Raw genomic sequence first — 26,416 nt, forward strand, 5'->3', positions numbered from 1 at the left:
ATTTCGACTGTCCAGTAAAATTTTAAATACGGTGTCAATCTGGTCTAAAAAGCACAATGCTAAGAATACGAATGAATTCTGCGCATGTGCATGAACTTGACTCGTAAAATTTCGAATAAATTTAGAAATATTTTGATATTAAATTCTATTTTTGACGAATATGATTTGGAATTATTCAATTTATTTCTAGGAATGATGGAGAAAACTGACTAAAATAAATTAAAAAAATATATATATATACGTATAAAAATATTCGTCGGCTTCGAGCCTCGAACTGAAGACCTGCAAAATTAAGCGCTGCACTCTGCAGGTCCAGCCACCAAGCTTCGTAACCTGAGAGCTTCTGAAAGAGCTAAGAGTCTCATTTCGACTGTCCAGTAAAATTTTAAATACGGTGTCAATCTGGTCTAAAAAGCACAATGCTAAGAATACGAATGAATTCTGCGCATGTGCATGAACTTGACTCGTAAAATTTCGAATAAATATAGAAATATTTTGATATTAAATTCTATTTTTGACGAATATGATTTGGAATTATTCAATTTATTTCTATCAATGATGGAGAAAACTGACTAAAATAAATTTTAAAAAAATATATATACGTATAAAAATATTCGTCGGCTTCGAGCCTCGAACTGAAGACCTGCAAAACCAAGCGCTGCACTCTGCCGATCCAGCCACCAAGCTTCGTAACCTAAGAGCTTCTGAAAGAGCTAAGAGTCTCATTTCGACTGTCCAGTAAAATTTTAAATACGGTGTCAATCTGGTCTAAAAAGAACAATGCTAAGAATAAGAATGAATTCTGCGCATGTGCATGAACTTGACTCGTAAAATTTCGAATAAATATAGAAATATTTTGATATTAAATTCTATTTTTGACGAATATGATTTGGAATTATTCAATTTATTTCTAGCAATGATGGAGAAAACTGACTAAAATAAATTTAAAAAAAATATATATACGTATAAAAATATTCGTCGGCTTCGAGCCTCGAACTGAAGACCTGCAAAACTAAGCGCTGCACTCTGCCGATCCAGCCACCAAGCTTCGTAACCTGAGAGCTTCTGAAAGAGCTAAGAGTAACATTTCGACTGTCCGGTAAAATTTTAAATACGGTGTCAATCTGGTCTAAAAAGCACAATGCTAAGAATACGAATGAATTCTGCGCATGTGCATGAACTTGACTCGTAAAATTTCGAATAAATATAGAAATATTTTGATATTAAATTCTATTTTTGAAGAATATGATTTGGAATTATTCAATTTATTTCTAGGAATGATGGCGAAAACTGACTAAAATAAATTTAAAATATATATATATATACGTATAAAAATATTCGTCGGCTTCGAGCCTCGAACTGAAGACCTGCAAAACTAAGCGCTGCACTCTGCCGATCCAGCCACCAAGCTTCGTAACCTGAGAGCTTCTGAAAGAGCTAAGAGTCTCATTTCGACTGTCCGGTAAAATTTTAAATACGGTGTCAATCTGGTCTAAAAAGCACAATGCTAGGAATACGAATGAATTCTGCGCATGTGCATGAACTTGACTCGTAAAATTTCGAATAAATATAGAAATATTTTGATATTAAATTCTATTTTTGACGAATATGATTTGTAATTATTCAATTTATTTCTAGGAATGATGGAGAAAACTGACTAAAATAAATTAAAAATATATATATATATATACGTATAAAAATATTCGTCGCTTTCGAGCCTCGAACTGAAGACCTGCAAAATTAAGCGCTGCACTCTGCAGGTCCAGCCACCAAGCTTCGTAACTTGAGAGCTTCTGAAAGAGCTAAGAGTCTCATTTCGACTGTCCGGTAAAATTTTAAATACGGTGTCAATCTGGTCTAAAAAGCACAATGCTAAGAATACGAATGAATTCTGCGCATGTGCATGAACTTGACTCGTAAAATTTCGAATAAATATAGAAATATTTTGATATTAAATTCTATTTTTGACGAATATGATTTGGAATTATTCAATTTATTTCTAGGAATGATGGAGAAAACTGACTAAAATAAATTTAAAAAATATATATATACGTATAAAAATATTCGTCGGCTTCGAGCCTCGAACTGAAGACCTGCAAAACTAAGCGCTGCACTCTGCCGATCCAGCCACCAAGCTTCGTAACCTGAGAGCTTCTGAAAGAGCTAAGAGTCTCATTTCGACTGTCCGGTAAAATTTTAAATACGGTGTCAATCTAGTCTAAAAAGCCCAATGCTAAGAATACGAATGAATTCTGCGCATGTGCATGAACTTGACTCGTAAAATTTCGAATAAATATAGAAATATTTTGATATTAAATTCTATTTTTGCCGAATATGATTTGGAATTATTCAATTTATTTCTAGGAATGATGGAGAAAACTGACTAAAATAAATTTAAAAAATATATATATACGTATAAAAATATTCGTCGGCTACGAGCCTCGAACTGAAGACCTGCAAATTAAGCGCTGCACTCTGCAGGTCCAGCCACCAAGCTTCGTAACCTGAGAGCTTCTGAAAGAGCTAAGAGTCTCATTTCGACTGTCCAGTAAAATTTTAAATACGGTGTCAATCTGGTCTAAAAAGCACAATGCTAAGAATACGAATGAATTCTGCGCATGTGCATGAACTTGACTCGTAAAATTTCGAATAAATTTAGAAATATTTTGATATTAAATTCTATTTTTGACGAATATGATTTGGAATTATTCAATTTATTTCTAGGAATGATGGAGAAAACTGACTAAAATAAATTAAAAATATATATATATACGTATAAAAATATTCGTCGGCTTCGAGCCTCGAACTGAAGACCTCCAAACTAAGCGCTGCACTCTGCCGATCCAGCCACCAAGCTTCGTAACCTGAGAGCTTCTGAAAGAGCTAAGAGTCTCATTTCGACTGTCCCGTAAAATTTTAAATACGGTGTCAATCTGGTCTAAAAAGCACAATGCTAAGAATACGAATGAATTCTGCGCATGTGCATGAACTTGACTCGTAAAATTTCGAATAAATATAGAAATATTTTGATATTAAATTCTATTTTTGACGAATATGATTTGGAATTATTCAATTTATTTCTAGGAATGATGGAGAAAACTGACTAAAGTAAATTAAAAAAATATATATATACGTATAAAAATATTCGTCGGCTTCGAGCCTCGAACTGAAGACCGGCAAAACTAAGCTCTGCACTCTGCCGATCCAGCCACCAAGCTTCGCAACCTGAGTGCTTCTGAAAGAGCTAAGAGTCTCATTTCGACTGTCCCGTAAAATTTTAAATACGGTGTCAATCTGGTCTAAAAAGCACAATGCTAAGAATACGAATGAATTCTGCGCATGTGCATGAACTTGACTCGTAAAATTTCGAATAAATATAGAAATATTTTGATATTAAATTCTATTTTTGACGAATATGATTTGGAATTATTCAATTTATTTCTAGCAATGATGGAGAAAACTGACTAAAATAAATTTAAAAAAAATATATATACGTATAAAAATATTCGTCGGCTTCGAGCCTCGAACTGAAGACCTGCAAAACTAAGCGCTGCACTCTGCCGATCCAGCCACCAAGCTTCGTAACCTGAGAGCTTCTGAAAGAGCTAAGAGTCTCATTTCGACTGTCCGGTAAAATTTTAAATACGGTGTCAATCTGGTCTAAAAAGCACAATGCTAAGAATACGAATGAATTTTGCGCATGTGCATGAACTTGACTCGTAAAATTTCGAATAAATAAAGAAATATTTTGATATTAAATTCTATTTTTGACGAATATGATTTGGAATTATTCAATTTATTTCTAGGAATGATGGCGAAAACTGACTAAAATAAATTTTAAAAAAATATATATACGTATAAAAATATTCGTCGGCTTCGAGCCTCGAACTGAAGATCTGCAAAACTAAGCGCTGCACTCTGCCGATCCAGCCACCAAGCTTCGTAACCTGAGAGCTTCTGAAAGAGCTAAGAGTCTCATTTCGACTGTCCAGTAAAATTTTAAATACGGTGCCAATCTGGTCTAAAAAGCACAATGCTAAGAATACGAATGAATTCTGCGCATGTGCATGAACTTGACTCGTAAAATTTCGAATAAATATAGAAATATTTTGATATTAAATTCTATTTTTGACGAATATGATTTGGAATTATTCAATTTATTTCTAGGAATGATGGAGAAAACTGACTAAAATAAATTTAAAAAAAATATATATACGTATAAAAATATTCGTCGGCTTCGAGCCTCGAACTGAAGACCTGCAAAACTAAGCGCTGCACTCTGCCGATCAGGCCACCAAGCTTCGTAACCTGAGAGCTTCTGAAAGAGCTAAGAGTCTCATTTCGACTGTCCGGTAAAATTTTAAATACGGTGTCAATCTGGTCTAAAAAGCACAATGCTAAGAATACGAATGAATTCTGCGCATGTGCATGAATTTGACTCGTAAAATTTCGAATAAATATAGAAATATTTTGATATTAATTTCTATTTTTGACGAATATGATTTGGAATTATTCAATTTATTTCTAGGAATGATGGAGAAAACTGACTAAAATAAATTAAAAAAATATATATATACGTATAAAAATATTCGCCGGCTTCGAGCCTCGAACTGAAGACCTGCAAAACTAAGCGCTGCATTCTGCCGATTAGGCCACCAAGCTTCGTAACCTGAGAGCTTCTGAAAGAGCTAAGAGTAACATTTCGACTGTCCGGTAAAATTTTAAATACGGTGTCAATCTGGTCTAAAAAGCACAATGCTAAGAATACGAATGAATTCTGCGCATGTGCATGAACTTGACTCGTAAAATTTCGAATAAATATAGAAATATTTTGATATTAAATTCTATTTTTGAAGAATATGATTTGGAATTATTCAATTTATTTCTAGGAATGATGGCGAAAACTGACTAAAATAAATTTAAAATATATATATATATACGTATAAAAATATTCGTCGGCTTCGAGCCTCGAACTGAAGACCTGCAAAACTAAGCGTTGCACTCTGCCGATCCAGCCACCAAGCTTCGTAACCTGAGAGCTTCTGAAAGAGCTAAGAGTCTCATTTCGACTGTCCGGTAAAATTTTAAATACGGTGTCAATCTGGTCTAAAAAGCACAATGCTAGGAATACGAATGAATTCTGCGCATGTGCATGAACTTGACTCGTAAAATTTCGAATAAATATAGAAATATTTTGATATTAAATTCTATTTTTGACGAATATGATTTGGAATTATTCAATTTATTTCTAGGAATGATGGAGAAAACTGACTAAAATAAATTAAAAATATATATATATATATATACGTATAAAAATATTCGTCGCTTTCGAGCCTCGAACTGAAGACCTGCAAAATTAAGCGCTGCACTCTGCAGGTCCAGCCACCAAGCTTCGTAACTTGAGAGCTTCTGAAAGAGCTAAGAGTCTCATTTCGACTGTCCGGTAAAATTTTAAATACGGTGTCAATCTGGTCTAAAAAGCACAATGCTAAGAATACGAATGAATTCTGCGCATGTGCATGAACTTGACTCGTAAAATTTCGAATAAATATAGAAATATTTTGATATTAAATTCTATTTTTGACGAATATGATTTGGAATTATTCAATTTATTTCTAGGAATGATGGAGAAAACTGACTAAAATAAATTTAAAAAATATATATATACGTATAAAAATATTCGTCGGCTTCGAGCCTCGAACTGAAGACCTGCAAAACTAAGCGCTGCACTCTGCCGATCCAGCCACCAAGCTTCGTAACCTGAGAGCTTCTGAAAGAGCTAAGAGTCTCATTTCGACTGTCCGGTAAAATTTTAAATACGGTGTCAATCTAGTCTAAAAAGCCCAATGCTAAGAATACGAATGAATTCTGCGCATGTGCATGAACTTGACTCGTAAAATTTCGAATAAATGTAGAAATATTTTGATATTAAATTCTATTTTTGCCGAATATGATTTGGAATTATTCAATTTATTTCTAGGAATGATGGAGAAAACTGACTAAAATAAATTTAAAATATATATATATACGTATAAAAATATTCGTCTGCTACGAGCCTCGAACTGAAGACCTGCAAAACTAAGCGCTGCACTCTGCCGATCCAGCCACCAAGCTTCGTAACCTGAGAGCTTCTGAAAGAGCTAAGAGTCTCATTTCGACTGTCCCGTAAAATTTTAAATACGGTGTCAATCTGGTCTAAAAAGCACAATGCTAAGAATACGAATGAATTCTGCGCATGTGCATGAACTTGACTCGTAAAATTTCGAATAAATATAGAAATATTTTGATATTAAATTCTATTTTTTCCGAATACGATTTGGAATTATTCAATTTATTTCTAGGAATGATGGAGAAAACTGACTAAAATAAATTAAAAATATATATATATACGTATAAAAATATTCGTCGGCTTCGAGCCTCGAACTGAAGACCTGCAAAACCAAGCGCTGCACTCTGCCGATCCAGCCACCAAGCTTCGTAACCTAAGAGCTTCTGAAAGAGCTAAGAGTCTCATTTCGACTGTCCAGTAAAATTTTAAATACGGTGTCAATCTGGTCTAAAAAGCACAATGCTAAGAATACGAATGAATTCTGCGCATGTGCATGAACTTGACTCGTAAAATTTCGAATAAATATAGAAATATTTTGATATTAAATTCTATTTTTTCCGAATACGATTTGGAATTATTCAATTTATTTCTAGGAATGATGGAGAAAACTGACTAAAATAAATTAAAAATATATATATATACGTATAAAAATATTCGTCGGCTTCGAGCCTCGAACTGAAGACCTGCAAAAATAAGCGCTGCACTCTGCCGATCCAGCCACCAAGCTTCGTAACCTGAGAGCTTCTGAAAGAGCTAAGAGTCACATTTCGACTGTCCAGTAAAATTTTAAATACGGTGTCAATCTGGTCTAAAAAGCACAATGCTAAGAATACGAATGAATTCTGCGCATGTGCATGAACTTGACTCGTAAAATTTCGAATAAATTTAGAAATATTTTGATATTAAATTCTATTTTTGACGAATATGATTTGGAATTATTCAATTTATTTCTAGGAATGATGGAGAAAACTGACTAAAATAAATTTAAAAAAAAATATATATATACGTATAAAAATATTCGTCGGCTTCGAGCCTCGAACTGAAGACCTGCAAAATTAAGCGCTGCACTCTGCAGGTCCAGCCACCAAGCTTCGTAACCTGAGAGCTTCTGAAAGAGCTAAGAGTCTCATTTCGACTGTCCAGTAAAATTTTAAATACGGTGTCAATCTGGTCTAAAAAGCACAATGCTAAGAATACGAATGAATTCTGCGCATGTGCATGAACTTGACTCGTAAAATTTCGAATAAATATAGAAATATTTTGATATTAAATTCTATTTTTGACGAATATGATTTGGAATTATTCAATTTATTTCTATCAATGATGGAGAAAACTGACTAAAATAAATTTTAAAAATATATATATACGTATAAAAATATTCGTCGGCTTCGAGCCTCGAACTGAAGACCTGCAAAACCAAGCGCTGCACTCTGCCGATCCAGCCACCAAGCTTCGTAACCTAAGAGCTTCTGAAAGAGCTAAGAGTCTCATTTCGACTGTCCAGTAAAATTTTAAATACGGTGTCAATCTGGTCTAAAAAGAACAATGCTAAGAATAAGAATGAATTCTGCGCATGTGCATGAACTTGACTCGTAAAATTTCGAATAAATATAGAAATATTTTGATATTAAATTCTATTTTTGACGAATATGATTTGGAATTATTCAATTTATTTCTAGCAATGATGGAGAAAACTGACTAAAATAAATTTAAAAAAAATATATATACGTATAAAAATATTCGTCGGCTTCGAGCCTCGAACTGAAGACCTGCAAAACTAAGCGCTGCACTCTGCCGATCCAGCCACCAAGCTTCGTAACCTGAGAGCTTCTGAAAGAGCTAAGAGTAACATTTCGACTGTCCGGTAAAATTTTAAATACGGTGTCAATCTGGTCTAAAAAGCACAATGCTAAGAATACGAATGAATTCTGCGCATGTGCATGAACTTGACTCGTAAAATTTCGAATAAATATAGAAATATTTTGATATTAAATTCTATTTTTGAAGAATATGATTTGGAATTATTCAATTTATTTCTAGGAATGACGGCGAAAACTGACTAAAATAAATTTAAAATATATATATATATACGTATAAAAATATTCGTCGGCTTCGAGCCTCGAACTGAAGACCTGCAAAACTAAGCGCTGCACTCTGCCGATCCAGCCACCAAGCTTCGTAACCTGAGAGCTTCTGAAAGAGCTAAGAGTCTCATTTCGACTGTCCGGTAAAATTTTAAATACGGTGTCAATCTGGTCTAAAAAGCCCAATGCTAGGAATACGAATGAATTCTGCGCATGTGCATGAACTTGACTCGTAAAATTTCGAATAAATATAGAAATATTTTGATATTAAATTCTATTTTTGACGAATATGATTTGGAATTATTCAATTTATTTCTAGGAATGATGGAGAAAACTGACTAAAATAAATTAAAAATATATATATATATATACGTATAAAAATATTCGTCGCTTTCGAGCCTCGAACTGAAGACCTGCAAAATTAAGCGCTGCACTCTGCAGGTCCAGCCACCAAGCTTCGTAACTTGAGAGCTTCTGAAAGAGCTAAGAGTCTCATTTCGACTGTCCGGTAAAATTTTAAATACGGTGTCAATCTGGTCTAAAAAGCACAATGCTAAGAATACGAATGAATTCTGCGCATGTGCATGAACTTGACTCGTAAAATTTCGAATAAATATAGAAATATTTTGATATTAAATTCTATTTTTGACGAATATGATTTGGAATTATTCAATTTATTTCTAGGAATGATGGAGAAAACTGACTAAAATAAATTTAAAAAATATATATATACGTATAAAAATATTCGTCGGCTTCGAGCCTCGAACTGAAGACCTGCAAAACTAAGCGCTGCACTCTGCCGATCCAGCCACCAAGCTTCGTAACCTGAGAGCTTCTGAAAGAGCTAAGAGTCTCATTTCGACTGTCCGGTAAAATTTTAAATACGGTGTCAATCTAGTCTAAAAAGCCCAATGCTAAGAATACGAATGAATTCTGCGCATGTGCATGAACTTGACTCGTAAAATTTCGAATAAATATAGAAATATTTTGATATTAAATTCTATTTTTGCCGAATATGATTTGGAATTATTCAATTTATTTCTAGGAATGATGGAGAAAACTGACTAAAATAAATTTAAAATATATATATATACGTATAAAAATATTCGTCTGCTACGAGCCTCGAACTGAAGACCTGCAAAACTAAGCGCTGCACTCTGCCGATCCAGCCACCAAGCTTCGTAACCTGAGAGCTTCTGAAAGAGCTAAGAGTCTCATTTCGACTGTCCCGTAAAATTTTAAATACGGTGTCAATCTGGTCTAAAAAGCACAATGCTAAGAATACGAATGAATTCTGCGCATGTGCATGAACTTGACTCGTAAAATTTCGAATAAATATAGAAATATTTTGATATTAAATTCTATTTTTTCCGAATACGATTTGGAATTATTCAATTTATTTCTAGGAATGATGGAGAAAACTGACTAAAATAAATTAAAAATATATATATATACGTATAAAAATATTCGTCGGCTTCGAGCCTCGAACTGAAGACCTGCAAAAATAAGCGCTGCACTCTGCCGATCCAGCCACCAAGCTTCGTAACCTGAGAGCTTCTGAAAGAGCTAAGAGTCACATTTCGACTGTCCAGTAAAATTTTAAATACGGTGTCAATCTGGTCTAAAAAGCACAATGCTAAGAATACGAATGAATTCTGCGCATGTGCATGAACTTGACTCGTAAAATTTCGAATAAATTTAGAAATATTTTGATATTAAATTCTATTTTTGACGAATATGATTTGGAATTATTCAATTTATTTCTAGGAATGATGGAGAAAACTGACTAAAATAAATTAAAAAAAAATATATATATACGTATAAAAATATTCGTCGGCTTCGAGCCTCGAACTGAAGACCTGCAAAATTAAGCGCTGCACTCTGCAGGTCCAGCCACCAAGCTTCGTAACCTGAGAGCTTCTGAAAGAGCTAAGAGTCTCATTTCGACTGTCCAGTAAAATTTTAAATACGGTGTCAATCTGGTCTAAAAAGCACAATGCTAAGAATACGAATGAATTCTGCGCATGTGCATGAACTTGACTCGTAAAATTTCGAATAAATATAGAAATATTTTGATATTAAATTCTATTTTTGACGAATATGATTTGGAATTATTCAATTTATTTCTATCAATGATGGAGAAAACTGACTAAAATAAATTTTAAAAAAATATATATACGTATAAAAATATTCGTCGGCTTCGAGCCTCGAACTGAAGACCTGCAAAACCAAGCGCTGCACTCTGCCGATCCAGCCACCAAGCTTCGTAACCTAAGAGCTTCTGAAAGAGCTAAGAGTCTCATTTCGACTGTCCAGTAAAATTTTAAATACGGTGTCAATCTGGTCTAAAAAGAACAATGCTAAGAATAAGAATGAATTCTGCGCATGTGCATGAACTTGACTCGTAAAATTTCGAATAAATATAGAAATATTTTGATATTAAATTCTATTTTTGACGAATATGATTTGGAATTATTCAATTTATTTCTAGCAATGATGGAGAAAACTGACTAAAATAAATTTTAAAAAATATATATATACGTATAAAAATATTCGTCGGCTTCGAGCCTCGAACTGAAGACCTGCAAAACTAAGCGCTGCACTCTGCCGATCCAGCCACCATGCTTCGTAACCTGAGAGCTTCTGAAAGAGCTAAGAGTAACATTTCGACTGTCCGGTAAAATTTTAAATACGGTGTCAATCTGGTCTAAAAAGCACAATGCTAAGAATACGAATGAATTCTGCGCATGTGCATGAACTTGACTCGTAAAATTTCGAATAAATATAGAAATATTTTGATATTAAATTCTATTTTTGAAGAATATGATTTGGAATTATTCAATTTATTTCTAGGAATGACGGCGAAAACTGACTAAAATAAATTTAAAATATATATATATATACGTATAAAAATATTCGTCGGCTTCGAGCCTCGAACTGAAGACCTGCAAAACTAAGCGCTGCACTCTGCCGATCCAGCCACCAAGCTTCGTAACCTGAGAGCTTCTGAAAGAGCTAAGAGTCTCATTTCGACTGTCCGGTAAAATTTTAAATACGGTGTCAATCTGGTCTAAAAAGCCCAATGCTAGGAATACGAATGAATTCTGCGCATGTGCATGAACTTGACTCGTAAAATTTCGAATAAATATAGAAATATTTTGATATTAAATTCTATTTTTGACGAATATGATTTGGAATTATTCAATTTATTTCTAGGAATGATGGAGAAAACTGACTAAAATAAATTAAAAATATATATATATATATACGTATAAAAATATTCGTCGCTTTCGAGCCTCGAACTGAAGACCTGCAAAATTAAGCGCTGCACTCTGCAGGTCCAGCCACCAAGCTTCGTAACTTGAGAGCTTCTGAAAGAGCTAAGAGTCTCATTTCGACTGTCCGGTAAAATTTTAAATACGGTGTCAATCTGGTCTAAAAAGCACAATGCTAAGAATACGAATGAATTCTGCGCATGTGCATGAACTTGACTCGTAAAATTTCGAATAAATATAGAAATATTTTGATATTAAATTCTATTTTTGACGAATATGATTTGGAATTATTCAATTTATTTCTAGGAATGATGGAGAAAACTGACTAAAATAAATTTAAAAAATATATATATACGTATAAAAATATTCGTCGGCTTCGAGCCTCGAACTGAAGACCTGCAAAACTAAGCGCTGCACTCTGCCGATCCAGCCACCAAGCTTCGTAACCTGAGAGCTTCTGAAAGAGCTAAGAGTCTCATTTCGACTGTCCGGTAAAATTTTAAATACGGTGTCAATCTAGTCTAAAAAGCCCAATGCTAAGAATACGAATGAATTCTGCGCATGTGCATGAACTTGACTCGTAAAATTTCGAATAAATATAGAAATATTTTGATATTAAATTCTATTTTTGCCGAATATGATTTGGAATTATTCAATTTATTTCTAGGAATGATGGAGAAAACTGACTAAAATAAATTTAAAATATATATATATACGTATAAAAATATTCGTCTGCTACGAGCCTCGAACTGAAGACCTGCAAAACTAAGCGCTGCACTCTGCCGATCCAGCCACCAAGCTTCGTAACCTGAGAGCTTCTGAAAGAGCTAAGAGTCTCATTTCGACTGTCCCGTAAAATTTTAAATACGGTGTCAATCTGGTCTAAAAAGCACAATGCTAAGAATACGAATGAATTCTGCGCATGTGCATGAACTTGACTCGTAAAATTTCGAATAAATATAGAAATATTTTGATATTAAATTCTATTTTTTCCGAATACGATTTGGAATTATTCAATTTATTTCTAGGAATGATGGAGAAAACTGACTAAAATAAATTAAAAATATATATATATACGTATAAAAATATTCGTCGGCTTCGAGCCTCGAACTGAAGACCTGCAAAAATAAGCGCTGCACTCTGCCGATCCAGCCACCAAGCTTCGTAACCTGAGAGCTTCTGAAAGAGCTAAGAGTCACATTTCGACTGTCCAGTAAAATTTTAAATACGGTGTCAATCTGGTCTAAAAAGCACAATGCTAAGAATACGAATGAATTCTGCGCATGTGCATGAACTTGACTCGTAAAATTTCGAATAAATTTAGAAATATTTTGATATTAAATTCTATTTTTGACGAATATGATTTGGAATTATTCAATTTATTTCTAGGAATGATGGAGAAAACTGACTAAAATAAATTAAAAAAAAATATATATATACGTATAAAAATATTCGTCGGCTTCGAGCCTCGAACTGAAGACCTGCAAAATTAAGCGCTGCACTCTGCAGGTCCAGCCACCAAGCTTCGTAACCTGAGAGCTTCTGAAAGAGCTAAGAGTCTCATTTCGACTGTCCAGTAAAATTTTAAATACGGTGTCAATCTGGTCTAAAAAGCACAATGCTAAGAATACGAATGAATTCTGCGCATGTGCATGAACTTGACTCGTAAAATTTCGAATAAATATAGAAATATTTTGATATTAAATTCTATTTTTGACGAATATGATTTGGAATTATTCAATTTATTTCTATCAATGATGGAGAAAACTGACTAAAATAAATTTTAAAAAAATATATATACGTATAAAAATATTCGTCGGCTTCGAGCCTCGAACTGAAGACCTGCAAAACCAAGCGCTGCACTCTGCCGATCCAGCCACCAAGCTTCGTAACCTAAGAGCTTCTGAAAGAGCTAAGAGTCTCATTTCGACTGTCCAGTAAAATTTTAAATACGGTGTCAATCTGGTCTAAAAAGAACAATGCTAAGAATAAGAATGAATTCTGCGCATGTGCATGAACTTGACTCGTAAAATTTCGAATAAATATAGAAATATTTTGATATTAAATTCTATTTTTGACGAATATGATTTGGAATTATTCAATTTATTTCTAGCAATGATGGAGAAAACTGACTAAAATAAATTTTAAAAAATATATATATACGTATAAAAATATTCGTCGGCTTCGAGCCTCGAACTGAAGACCTGCAAAACTAAGCGCTGCACTCTGCCGATCCAGCCACCAAGCTTCGTAACCTGAGAGCTTCTGAAAGAGCTAAGAGTCTCATTTCGACTGTCCAGTAAAATTTTAAATACGGTGCCAATCTGGTCTAAAAAGCACAATGCTAAGAATACGAATGAATTCTGCGCATGTGCATGAACTTGACTCGTAAAATTTCGAATAAATATAGAAATATTTTGATATTAAATTCTATTTTTGACGAATATGATTTGGAATTATTCAATTTATTTCTAGGAATGATGGAGAAAACTGACTAAAATAAATTTAAAAAATATATATATACGTATAAAAATATTCGTCGGCTTCGAGCCTCGAACTGAAGACCTGCAAAACTAAGCGCTGCACTCTGCCGATCAGGCCACCAAGCTTCGTAACCTGAGAGCTTCTGAAAGAGCTAAGAGTCTCATTTCGACTGTCCGGTAAAATTTTAAATACGGTGTCAATCTGGTCTAAAAAGCACAATGCTAAGAATACGAATGAATTCTGCGCATGTGCATGAACTTGACTCGTAAAATTTCGAATAAATATAGAAATATTTTGATATTAAATTCTATTTTTGAAGAATATGATTTGGAATTATTCAATTTATTTCTAGGAATGATGGCGAAAACTGACTAAAATAAATTTAAAATATATATATATATACGTATAAAAATATTCGTCGGCTTCGAGCCTCGAACTGAAGACCTGCAAAACTAAGCGCTGCACTCTGCCGATCCAGCCACCAAGCTTCGTAACCTGAGAGCTTCTGAAAGAGCTAAGAGTCTCATTTCGACTGTCCGGTAAAATTTTAAATACGGTGTCAATCTGGTCTAAAAAGCCCAATGCTAGGAATACGAATGAATTCTGCGCATGTGCATGAACTTGACTCGTAAAATTTCGAATAAATATAGAAATATTTTGATATTAAATTCTATTTTTGACGAATATGATTTGGAATTATTCAATTTATTTCTAGGAATGATGGAGAAAACTGACTAAAATAAATTAAAAATATATATATATATATATACGTATAAAAATATTCGTCGCTTTCGAGCCTCGAACTGAAGACCTGCAAAATTAAGCGCTGCACTCTGCAGGTCCAGCCACCAAGCTTCGTAACTTGAGAGCTTCTGAAAGAGCTAAGAGTCTCATTTCGACTGTCCGGTAAAATTTTAAATACGGTGTCAATCTGGTCTAAAAAGCACAATGCTAAGAATACGAATGAATTCTGCGCATGTGCATGAACTTGACTCGTAAAATTTCGAATAAATATAGAAATATTTTGATATTAAATTCTATTTTTGACGAATATGATTTGGAATTATTCAATTTATTTCTAGGAATGATGGAGAAAACTGACTAAAATAAATTTAAAAAATATATATATACGTATAAAAATATTCGTCGGCTTCGAGCCTCGAACTGAAGACCTGCAAAACTAAGCGCTGCACTCTGCCGATCCAGCCACCAAGCTTCGTAACCTGAGAGCTTCTGAAAGAGCTAAGAGTCTCATTTCGACTGTCCGGTAAAATTTTAAATACGGTGTCAATCTAGTCTAAAAAGCCCAATGCTAAGAATACGAATGAATTCTGCGCATGTGCATGAACTTGACTCGTAAAATTTCGAATAAATATAGAAATATTTTGATATTAAATTCTATTTTTGCCGAATATGATTTGGAATTATTCAATTTATTTCTAGGAATGATGGAGAAAACTGACTAAAATAAATTTAAAAAATATATATATACGTATAAAAATATTCGTCGGCTTCGAGCCTCGAACTGAAGACCTGCAAAACTAAGCGCTGCACTCTGCCGATCCAGCCACCAAGCTTCGTAACCTGAGAGCTTCTGAAAGAGCTAAGAGTCTCATTTCGACTGTCCGGTAAAATTTTAAATACGGTGTCAATCTAGTCTAAAAAGCCCAATGCTAAGAATACGAATGAATTCTGCGCATGTGCATGAACTTGACTCGTAAAATTTCGAATAAATATAGAAATATTTTGATATTAAATTCTATTTTTGCCGAATATGATTTGGAATTATTCAATTTATTTCTAGGAATGATGGAGAAAACTGACTAAAATAAATTTAAAATATATATATATACGTATAAAAATATTCGTCTGCTACGAGCCTCGAACTGAAGACCTGCAAAACTAAGCGCTGCACTCTGCCGATCCAGCCACCAAGCTTCGTAACCTGAGAGCTTCTGAAAGAGCTAAGAGTCTCATTTCGACTGTCCCGTAAAATTTTAAATACGGTGTCAATCTGGTCTAAAAAGCACAATGCTAAGAATACGAATGAATTCTGCGCATGTGCATGAACTTGACTCGTAAAATTTCGAATAAATATAGAAATATTTTGATATTAAATTCTATTTTTTCCGAATACGATTTGGAATTATTCAATTTATTTCTAGGAATGATGGAGAAAACTATCTAAAATAAATTAAAAATATATATATATACGTATAAAAATATTCGTCGGCTTCGAGCCTCGAACTGAAGACCTGCAAAAATAAGCGCTGCACTCTGCTGGTCCAGACACCAAGCTTCGTAACCTGAGAGCTTCTGAAAGAGCTAAGAGTCTCATTTCGACTGTCCGGTAAAATTTTAAATACGGTGTCAATCTGGTCTAAAAAGCCCAATGCTAGGAATACGAATGAATTCTGCGCATGTGCATGAACTTGACTCGTAAAATTTCGAATAAATATAGAAATATTTTGATATTAAATTCTATTTTTGACGAATATGATTTGGAATTATTCAATTTATTTCTAGGAATGATGGAGAAAACTGACTAAAATAAATTAAAAATATATATATATATATATACGTATAAAAATATTCGTCGCTTTCGAGCCTCGAACTGAAGACCTGCAAAATTAAGCGCTGCACTCTGCAGGTCCAGCCACCAAGCTTCGTAACTTGAGAGCTTCTGAAAGAGCTAAGAGTCTCATTTCGACTGTCCGGTAAAATTTTAAATACGGTGTCAATCTGGTCTAAAAAGCACAATGCTAAGAATACGAATGAATTCTGCGCATGTGCATGAACTTGACTCGTAAAATTTCGAATAAATATAGAAATATTTTGATATTAAATTCTATTTTTGACGAATATGATTTGGAATTATTCAATTTATTTCTAGGAATGATGGAGAAAACTGACTAAAATAAATTTAAAAAATATATATATACGTATAAAAATATTCGTCGGCTTCGAGCCTCGAACTGAAGACCTGCAAAACTAAGCGCTGCACTCTGCCGATCCAGCCACCAAGCTTCGTAACCTGAGAGCTTCTGAAAGAGCTAAGAGTCTCATTTCGACTGTCCGGTAAAATTTTAAATACGGTGTCAATCTAGTCTAAAAAGCCCAATGCTAAGAATACGAATGAATTCTGCGCATGTGCATGAACTTGACTCGTAAAATTTCGAATAAATATAGAAATATTTTGATATTAAATTCTATTTTTGCCGAATATGATTTGGAATTATTCAATTTATTTCTAGGAATGATGGAGAAAACTGACTAAAATAAATTTAAAAAATATATATATACGTATAAAAATATTCGTCGGCTTCGAGCCTCGAACTGAAGACCTGCAAAACTAAGCGCTGCACTCTGCCGATCCAGCCACCAAGCTTCGTAACCTGAGAGCTTCTGAAAGAGCTAAGAGTCTCATTTCGACTGTCCGGTAAAATTTTAAATACGGTGTCAATCTAGTCTAAAAAGCCCAATGCTAAGAATACGAATGAATTCTGCGCATGTGCATGAACTTGACTCGTAAAATTTCGAATAAATATAGAAATATTTTGATATTAAATTCTATTTTTGCCGAATATGATTTGGAATTATTCAATTTATTTCTAGGAATGATGGAGAAAACTGACTAAAATAAATTTAAAATATATATATATACGTATAAAAATATTCGTCTGCTACGAGCCTCGAACTGAAGACCTGCAAAACTAAGCGCTGCACTCTGCCGATCCAGCCACCAAGCTTCGTAACCTGAGAGCTTCTGAAAGAGCTAAGAGTCTCATTTCGACTGTCCCGTAAAATTTTAAATACGGTGTCAATCTGGTCTAAAAAGCACAATGCTAAGAATACGAATGAATTCTGCGCATGTGCATGAACTTGACTCGTAAAATTTCGAATAAATATAGAAATATTTTGATATTAAATTCTATTTTTTCCGAATACGATTTGGAATTATTCAATTTATTTCTAGGAATGATGGAGAAAACTATCTAAAATAAATTAAAAATATATATATATACGTATAAAAATATTCGTCGGCTTCGAGCCTCGAACTGAAGACCTGCAAAAATAAGCGCTGCACTCTGCCGATCCAGCCACCAAGCTTCGTAACCTGAGAGCTTCTGAAAGAGCTAAGAGTCACATTTCGACTGTCCAGTAAAATTTTAAATACGGTGTCAATCTGGTCTAAAAAGCACAATGCTAAGAATACGAATGAATTCTGCGCATGTGCATGAACTTGACTCGTAAAATTTCGAATAAATTTAGAAATATTTTGATATTAAATTCTATTTTTGACGAATATGATTTGGAATTATTCAATTTATTTCTAGGAATGATGGAGAAAACTGACTAAAATAAATTAAAAAAATATATATATATACGTATAAAAATATTCGTCGGCTTCGAGCCTCGAACTGAAGACCTGCAAAACCAAGCGCTGCACTCTGCCGATCCAGCCACCAAGCTTCGCAACCTAAGAGCTTCTGAAAGAGCTAAGAGTCTCATTTCGACTGTCCAGTAAAATTTTAAATACGGTGTCAATCTGGTCTAAAAAGAACAATGCTAAGAATAAGAATGAATTCTGCGCATGTGCATGAACTTGACTCGTAAAATTTCGAATAAATATAGAAATATTTTGATATTAAATTCTATTTTTGACGAATATGATTTGGAATTATTCAATTTATTTCTAGCAATGATGGAGAAAACTGACTAAAATAAATTTAAAAAAATATATATATACGTATAAAAATATTCGTCGGCTTCGAGCCTCGAACTGAAGACCTGCAAAACTAAGCGCTGCACTCTGCCGATCCAGCCACCAAGCTTCGTAACTGAGAGCTTCTGAAAGAGCTAAGAGTCTCATTTCGACTGTCCAGTAAAATTTTAAATACGGTGCCAATCTGGTCTAAAAAGCACAATGCTAAGAATACGAATGAATTCTGCGCATGTGCATGAACTTGACTCGTAAAATTTCGAATAAATATAGAAATATTTTGATATTAAATTCTATTTTTGACGAATATGATTTGGAATTATTCAATTTATTTCTAGGAATGATGGAGAAAACTGACTAAAATAAATTTAAAAAAAATATATATACGTATAAAAATATTCGTCGGCTTCGAGCCTCGAACTGAAGACCTGCAAAACTAAGCGCTGCACTCTGCCGATCAGGCCACCAAGCTTCGTAACCTGAGAGCTTCTGAAAGAGCTAAGAGTCTCATTTCGACTGTCCGGTAAAATTTTAAATACGGTGTCAATCTGGTCTAAAAAGCACAATGCTAAGAATACGAATGAATTCTGCGCATGTGCATGAACTTGACTCGTAAAATTTCGAATAAATATAGAAATATTTTGATATTAATTTCTATTTTTGACGAATATGATTTGGAATTATTCAATTTATTTCTAGGAATGATGGAGAAAACTGACTAAAATAAATTAAAAAAATATATATATACGTATAAAAATATTCGCCGGCTTCGAGCCTCGAACTGAAGACCTGCAAAACTAAGCGCTGCATTCTGCCGATTAGGCCACCAAGCTTCGTAACCTGAGAGCTTCTGAAAGAGCTAAGAGTAACATTTCGACTGTCCGGTAAAATTTTAAATACGGTGTCAATCTGGTCTAAAAAGCACAATGCTAGGAATACGAATGAATTCTGCGCATGTGCATGAACTTGACTCGTAAAATTTCGAATAAATATAGAAATATTTTGATATTAAATTCTATTTTTGACGAATATGATTTGGAATTATTCAATTTATTTCTAGGAATGATGGAGAAAACTGACTAAAATAAATTTAAAAAAAATATATATATACGTATAAAAATATTCGTCGGCTTCGAGCCTCGAACTGAAGACCTGCAAAATTAAGCGCTGCACTCTGCAGGTCCAGCCACCAAGCTTCGTAACCTGAGAGCTTCTGAAAGAGCTAAGAGTCTCATTTCGACTGTCCAGTAAAATTTTAAATACGGTGTCAATCTGGTCTAAAAAGCACAATGCTAAGAATACGAATGAATTCTGCGCATGTGCATGAACTTGACTCGTAAAATTTCGAATAAATATAGAAATATTTTGATATTAAATTCTATTTTTGACGAATATGATTTGGAATTATTCAATTTATTTCTATCAATGATGGAGAAAACTGACTAAAATAAATTTTAAAAAAATATATATACGTATAAAAATATTCGTCGGCTTCGAGCCTCGAACTGAAGACCTGCAAAACCAAGCGCTGCACTCTGCCGATCCAGCCACCAAGCTTCGTAACCTAAGAGCTTCTGAAAGAGCTAAGAGTCTCATTTCGACTGTCCAGTAAAATTTTAAATACGGTGTCAATCTGGTCTAAAAAGAACAATGCTAAGAATAAGAATGAATTCTGCGCATGTGCATGAACTTGACTCGTAAAATTTCGAATAAATATAGAAATATTTTGATATTAAATTCTATTTTTGACGAATATGATTTGGAATTATTCAATTTATTTCTAGAAATGATGGAGAAAACTGACTAAAATAAATTTAAAAAAAATATATATACGTATAAAAATATTCGTCGGCTTCGAGCCTCGAACTGAAGACCTGCAAAACTAAGCGCTGCACTCTGCCGATCCAGCCACCAAGCTTCGTAACCTGAGAGCTTCTGAAAGAGCTAAGAGTCTCATTTCGACTGTCCGGTAAAATTTTAAATACGGTGTCAATCTGGTCTAAAAAGCACAATGCTAAGAATACGAATGAATTCTGCGCATGTGCATGAACTTGACTCGTAAAATTTCGAATAAATAAAGAAATATTTTGATATTAAATTCTATTTTTGACGAATATGATTTGGAATTATTCAATTTATTTCTAGGAATGATGGCGAAAACTGACTAAAATATATTTTAAAAAAATATATATACGTATAAAAATATTCGTCGGCTTCGAGCCTCGAACTGAAGACCTGCAAAACTAAGCGCTGCACTCTGCCGATCCAGCCACCAAGCTTCGTAACCTGAGAGCTTCTGAAAGAGCTAAGAGTCTCATTTCGACTGTCCAGTAAAATTTTAAATACGGTGCCAATCTGGTCTAAAAAGCACAATGCTAAGAATACGAATGAATTCTGCGCATGTGCATGAACTTGACTCGTAAAATTTCGAATAAATATAGAAATATTTTGATATTAAATTCTATTTTTGACGAATATGATTTGGAATTATTCAATTTATTTCTAGGAATGATGGAGAAAACTGACTAAAATAAATTTAAAAAAAATATATATACGTATAAAAATATTCGTCGGCTTCGAGCCTCGAACTGAAGACCTGCAAAACTAAGCGCTGCACTCTGCCGATCAGGCCACCAAGCTTCGTAACCTGAGAGCTTCTGAAAGAGCTAAGAGTCTCATTTCGACTGTCCGGTAAAATTTTAAATACGGTGTCAATCTGGTCTAAAAAGCACAATGCTAAGAATACGAATGAATTCTGCGCATGTGCATGAACTTGACTCGTAAAATTTCGAATAAATATAGAAATATTTTGATATTAATTTCTATTTTTGACGAATATGATTTGGAATTATTCAATTTATTTCTAGGAATGATGGAGAAAACTGACTAAAATAAATTAAAAATATATATATATACGTATAAAAATATTCGCCGGCTTCGAGCCTCGAACTGAAGACCTGCAAAACTAAGCGCTGCATTCTGCCGATTAGGCCACCAAGCTTCGTAACCTGAGAGCTTCTGAAAGAGCTAAGAGTAACATTTCGACTGTCCGGTAAAATTTTAAATACGGTGTCAATCTGGTCTAAAAAGCCCAATGCTAAGAATACGAATGAATTCTGCGCATGTGCATGAACTTGACTCGTAAAATTTCGAATAAATATAGAAATATTTTGATATTAAATTCTATTTTTGAAGAATATGATTTGGAATTATTCAATTTATTTCTAGGAATGATGGCGAAAACTGACTAAAATAAATTTAAAAAATATATATATATACGTATAAAAATATTCGTCGGCTTCGAGCCTCGAACTGAAGACCTGCAAAACTAAGCGCTGCACTCTGCCGATCCAGCCACCAAGCTTCGTAACCTGAGAGCTTCTGAAAGAGCTAAGAGTCTCATTTCGACTGTCCAGTAAAATTTTAAATACGGTGCCAATCTGGTCTAAAAAGCACAATGCTAAGAATACGAATGAATTCTGCGCATGTGCATGAACTTGACTCGTAAAATTTCGAATAAATATAGAAATATTTTGATATTAAATTCTATTTTTGACGAATATGATTTGGAATTATTCAATTTATTTCTAGGAATGATGGAGAAAACTGACTAAAATAAATTTAAAAAAAATATATATACGTATAAAAATATTCGTCGGCTTCGAGCCTCGAACTGAAGACCTGCAAAACTAAGCGCTGCACTCTGCCGATCCAGCCACCAAGCTTCGTAACCTGAGAGCTTCTGAAAGAGCTAAGAGTCTCATTTCGACTGTCCAGTAAAATTTTAAATACGGTGTCAATCTGGTCTAAAAAGCACAATGCTAGGAATACGAATGAATTCTGCGCATGTGCATGAACTTGACTCGTAAAATTTCGAATAAATATAGAAATATTTTGATATTAAATTCTATTTTTGACGAATATGATTTGGAATTATTCAATTTATTTCTAGGAATGATGGAGAAAACTGACTAAAATAAATTAAATATATATATATATACGTATAAAAACATTCGTCGGCTTCGAGCCTCGAACTGAAGACCTGCAAAACTAAGCGCTGCACTCTGCCGGTCCAGCCACCAAGCTTCGTAACCCGAGAGCTTCTGAAAGAGCTAAGAGTCTCATTTCGACTGTCCAGTAAAATTTTAAATACGGTGTCAATCTGGTCTAAAAAGCCCAATGCTAAGAATACGAATGAATTCTGCGCATGTGCATGAACTTGACTCGTAAAATTTCGAATAAATATAGAAATATTTTGATATTAAATTCTATTTTTGACGAATATGATTTGGAATTATTCAATTTATTTCTAGGAATGATGGAGAAAACTGACTAAAATAAATTTAAAAAAATATATATATACGTATAAAAATATTCGTCGGCTTCGAGCCTCGAACTGAAGACCTGCAAAACTAAGCGCTGCACTCTGCCGGTCCAGCCACCAAGCTTCGTAACCTGAGAGCTTCTGAAAGAGCTAAGAGTAACATTTCGACTGTCCGGTAAAATTTTAAATACGGTGTCAATCTGGTCTAAAAAGCACAATGCTAAGAATACGAATGAATTCTGCGCATGTGCATGAACTTGACTCGTAAAATTTCGAATAAATATAGAAATATTTTGATATTAAATTCTATTTTTGACGAATATGATTTGGAATTATTCAATTTATTTCTAGGAATGATGGAGAAAACTGACTAAAATAAATTAAAAATATATATATATATACGTATAAAAATATTCGTCGGCTTCGAGCCTCGAACTGAAGACCTGCAAAATTAAGCGCTGCACTCTGCAGGTCCAGCCACCAAGCTTCGTAACTTGAGAGCTTCTGAAAGAGATAAGAGTCTCATTTCGACTGTCCAGTAAAATTTTAAATACGGTGTCAATCTGGTCTAAAAAGCACAATGCTAGGAATACGAATGAATTCTGCGCATGTGCATGAACTTGACTCGTAAAATTTCGAATAAATATAGAAATATTTTGATATTAAATTCTATTTTTGACGAATATGATTTGGAATTATTCAATTTATTTCTAGGAATGATGGAGAAAACTGACTAAAATAAATTAAATATATATATATATACGTATAAAAACATTCGTCGGCTTCGAGCCTCGAACTGAAGACCTGCAAAACTAAGCGCTGCACTCTGCCGGTCCACCACCAAGCTTCGTAACCTGAGAGCTTCTGAAAGAGCTAAGAGTCTCATTTCGACTGTCCGGTAAAATTTTAAATACGGTATCAATCTGGTCTAAAAAGCACAATGCTAAGAATACGAATGAATTCTGCGCATGTGCATGAACTTGACTCGTAAAATTTCGAATAAATATAGAAATATTTTGATATTAAATTCTATTTTTGACGAATATGATTTGGAATTATTCAATTTATTTCTAGGAATGATGGAGAAAACTGACTAAAATAAATTTAAAAAAAAATATATATACGTATAAAAATATTCGTCGGCTTGAGCCTCGAACTGAAGACCTGCAAAATTAAGCGCTGCACTCTGCAGGTCCAGCCACCAAGCTTCGTAACCTGAGAGCTTCTGAAAGAGCTAAGAGTCTCATTTCGACTGTCCAGTAAAATTTTAAATACGGTGTCAATCTGGTCTAAAAAGCCCAATGCTAAGAATACGAATGAATTCTGCGCATGTGCATGAACTTGACTCGTAAAATTTCGAATAAATATAGAAATATTTTGATATTAAATTCTATTTTTGACGAATATGATTTGGAATTATTCAATTTATTTCTAGGAATGATGGAGAAAACTGACTAAAATAAATTAAATATATATATATATACGTATAAAAACATTCGTCGGCTTCGAGCCTCGAACTGAAGACCTGCAAAACTAAGCGCTGCACTCTGCCGGTCCAGCCACCAAGCTTCGTAACCTGAGAGCTTCTGAAAGAGCTAAGAGTCTCATTTCGACTGTCCAGTAAAATTTTAAATACGGTGTCAATCTGGTCTAAAAAGCCCAATGCTAAGAATACGAATGAATTCTGCGCATGTGCATGAACTTGACTCGTAAAATTTCGAATAAATATAGAAATATTTTGATATTAAATTCTATTTTTGACGAATATGATTTGGAATTATTCAATTTATTTCTAGGAATGATGGAGAAAACTGACTAAAATAAATTTAAAAAATATATATATACGTATAAAAATATTCGTCGGCTACGAGCCTCGAACTGAAGACCTGCAAAGCTAAGCGCTGCACTCTGCCGATCCAGCCACCAAGCTTCGTAACTTGAGAGCTTCTGAAAGAGCTAAGAGTCTCATTTCGACTGTCCGGTAAAACTTTAAATACGGTGTCAATCTGGTCTAAAAAGCACAATGCTAAGAATACGAATGAATTCTGCGCATGTGCATGAACTTGACTCGTAAAATTTCGAATAAATATAGAAATATTTTGATATTAAATTCTATTTTTGACGAATATGATTTGGAATTATTCAATTTATTTCTAGGAATGATGGAGAAAACTGACTAAAATAAATTTAAAAAAATATATATATACGTATAAAAATATTCGTCGGCTTCGAGCCTCGAACTGAAGACCTGCAAAACTAAGCGCTGCACTCTGCCGGTCCAGCCACCAAGCTTCGTAACCTGAGAGCTTCTGAAAGAGCTAAGAGTAACATTTCGACTGTCCGGTAAAATTTTAAATACGGTGTCAATCTGGTCTAAAAAGCACAATGCTAAGAATACGAATGAATTCTGCGCATGTGCATGAACTTGACTCGTAAAATTTCGAATAAATATAGAAATATTTTGATATTAAATTCTATTTTTGACGAATATGATTTGGAATTATTCAATTTATTTCTAGAAATGATGGAGAAAACTGACTAAAATAAATTAAAAATATATATATATATACGTATAAAAATATTCGTCGGCTTCGAGCCTCGAACTGAAGACCTGCAAAATTAAGCGCTGCACTCTGCAGGTCCAGCCACCAAGCTTCGTAACTTGAGAGCTTCTGAAAGAGCTAAGAGTCTCATTTCGACTGTCCAGTAAAATTTTAAATACGGTGTCAATCTGGTCTAAAAAGCACAATGCTAGGAATACGAATGAATTCTGCGCATGTGCATGAACTTGACTCGTAAAATTTCGAATAAATATAGAAATATTTTGATATTAAATTCTATTTTTGACGAATATGATTTGGAATTATTCAATTTATTTCTAGGAATGATGGAGAAAACTGACTAAAATAAATTTAAAAAATATATATATACGTATAAAAATATTCGTCGGCTACGAGCCTCGAACTGAAGACCTGCAAAACTAAGCGCTGCACTCTGCCGGTCCAGCCACCAAGCTTCGTAACCTGAGAGCTTCTGAAAGAGCTAAGAGTCTCATTTCGACTGTCCAGTAAAATTTTAAATACGGTGTCAATCTGGTCTAAAAAGCCCAATGCTAAGAATACGAATGAATTCTGCGCATGTGCATGAACTTGACTCGTAAAATTTCGAATAAATATAGAAATATTTTGATATTAAATTCTATTTTTGACGAATATGATTTGGAATTATTCAATTTATTTCTAGGAATGATGGAGAAAACTGACTAAAATAAATTTAAAAAATATATATATACGTATAAAAATATTCGTCGGCTACGAGCCTCGAACTGAAGACCTGCAAAGCTAAGCGCTGCACTCTGCCGATCCAGCCACCAAGCTTCGTAACTTGAGAGCTTCTGAAAGAGCTAAGAGTCTCATT

Source organism: Argiope bruennichi, chromosome 2, assembly GCF_947563725.1.
Source record: "Argiope bruennichi chromosome 2, qqArgBrue1.1, whole genome shotgun sequence".
Classification (NCBI taxonomy): domain Eukaryota; kingdom Metazoa; phylum Arthropoda; class Arachnida; order Araneae; family Araneidae; genus Argiope; species Argiope bruennichi.